Raw genomic sequence first — 2,001 nt, 5'->3', positions numbered from 1 at the left:
GGGAGGGATGGGCGGGGAGGGAGAAAAGTGCCGCCGGTGTGCACTCGTGACCATAACCTACCCCTTTCACTGGTGACGAGACCATAACTTTCCTCTTTGAATAGTGACGATAATCTACCTGTTTGAGTGGTGACTGACTGTTTATTGGGACTGACAGTTTGACAGTTTGGGCCAAGCCACAGCCTCGTCGACCGGACACGGTGATAGCCTGTCGTCTTATGTCTCATCTCTCCTGGCAGGATGAGGTAGCGGCCGGACTCCGAAATAGCAGCTTGGCAGAGTGAGTTGGTTTTATATTATTATTATTATTATTATTCTACATTTTGTGTAATGTAAGTGTTTTTACGCTCCCATTGACACAATTTCTACCATAGAACCAATTATTGGGGACACGCATTGTGGTCTTTCGGCAACTCTTGAAGACGCGTTGCTTCGGATAGTTTTAAACACTTTTAAAAAATCGTCATTAATAATCATATTACATATTTTTCAGTTCTGTTTTGTTTAGACGTCTATGTTTAAAAAAAATGTAAAGTAAAAAGTATGACAGGCTGGCAGCATCAAGCCTACTGTGGAATAGGCCTAAATATGCAAATTCCTGTTTCTGATATTTGTGTTTGACGGTTCCAAATGTGGCTGACAGTTGCCTCTGGTCTCCGCTGGTCGGACATATCCGCGGTGCCACAAACAATCCACTGAAGTCCGTTTGGGTACTATTTACATCAGAGACAAAAATAAATAGTCTTTGTTGTGTTTTTTCTATCAGGAGTCATGGAAAGCAAAAAAATTGTAAGTTTTAACTATTATATTATAGCATTAAACTCCATTTTGGTGATGTTGAAAGGTGAATCTTTGAAAGAGCTTTGGAAGTGTATAAATATCGAAAGTTCTCAAAATTTGTACTTAAGCTGCTTGCTTGCGACATCGACGATATTATAAGTCCGCTAGATCTTCCAAAGAGTTCAGAATCAGGCTGCTTGGACCCTGCCTGTCAGGGCAAACCCCGGGGTGAGAGAGATACAACATCCCAGCAGACAGACCGAGATTCTCCTTTTTCGTGCACTAAATCACTACATGATCATTATTACGTCGATGTGTTTGGGTGTTTTTTAAATAAGGAATACAAAACAACTGATGCTTGCAGTACCAGACTCAGTGATGCTCCCTTTTTCATTACGTTACAGGTATATGGTCGATCGCTTTTAAGGACAAGAGGACTTGCCCAGATTTCGGGGGTTTCCACCTAGCCGCTACGCCGAGTCTCAGACAATTGTGCAAAGTGAGTGAGTTAGTGGCCTCCCAGGCGCTGTGGTCAATGGCAGTACCCCCCCAGAGCAGTGCTACTGACTGTAGTGTCTTTAGGCCATTCCCAAAGGAGGGATGTTCTTTTGCACAGTAGAATTGTAAGTGGGCTAATTTGTCAATGCCATGCTCTTACTGAACAACATAGGGGGAACTGCTGCTTTTTCTTTCCTCATCCTTACTATCGTCATTTTTTCCTCTACTTTTTTGTATGTTTGTCACTCTTTTGTTAACTGCTATTTCCGGGGTGCCTTGATAGTCGAAGCAGACTTTGTGCTGTTGAGGCTAGCGAGGTGAGCAGCCATATGGACGTCTCTGTTGACATCCACCCCTTGGCGCTCATATGACCTTATGCAGTTGCGAGTACCGCAAAACCTTACTAAATCTAACAATTCCAGAAGAAAGTCGAGCTGTGTTATTGTCAATTGTTTGGTAATGCGAGGAACATTTCTAACATCGAAGAGAAGGTGAGAATACAACGTAATCGCTGCTGCTTTGTTCTTGTTGTAGCCAAGTATGTCTGTGCAATATTCCAAGATCTTCTTTTCTTGTTGTAGCCAAGTATGTCTGTGCAATATTCCAAGATTTTCTTTTCTTGCCATAGTCAAGTATGTCTGTGCAATATTCCAAGATTTTCTTTTCTTGCCATAGTCAAGTATGTCTGTGCAATATTCCAAGATTTTCTTTTCTTGCCATAGT

The 2,001-nt window shown here is 42.1% G+C and overlaps 1 protein-coding gene across 1 annotated transcript in view; it reads left to right on the top strand.

The window, feature by feature from the left end:
* Positions 1–1,190: 1,190 nt before the first annotated feature.
* LOC106011355 overlaps positions 1,191–2,001 on the top strand; it is a 15,420-nt gene continuing 14,609 nt past the window's right edge. The window contains exon 1 of the mRNA XM_035968907.1: positions 1,191–1,279. The gene's annotated coding sequence lies outside the window, so the exon portion shown is untranslated. The remainder of the gene's footprint in view (positions 1,280–2,001) is intronic.

This window comes from Aplysia californica, unplaced genomic scaffold (genome assembly GCF_000002075.1).
Source record: "Aplysia californica isolate F4 #8 unplaced genomic scaffold, AplCal3.0 scaffold00096, whole genome shotgun sequence".
Lineage (NCBI taxonomy): Eukaryota > Metazoa > Mollusca > Gastropoda > Aplysiida > Aplysiidae > Aplysia > Aplysia californica.
Note: the sequence above shows the minus strand (reverse complement) of the source record. Positions and strands in the feature narration are given on the sequence as shown.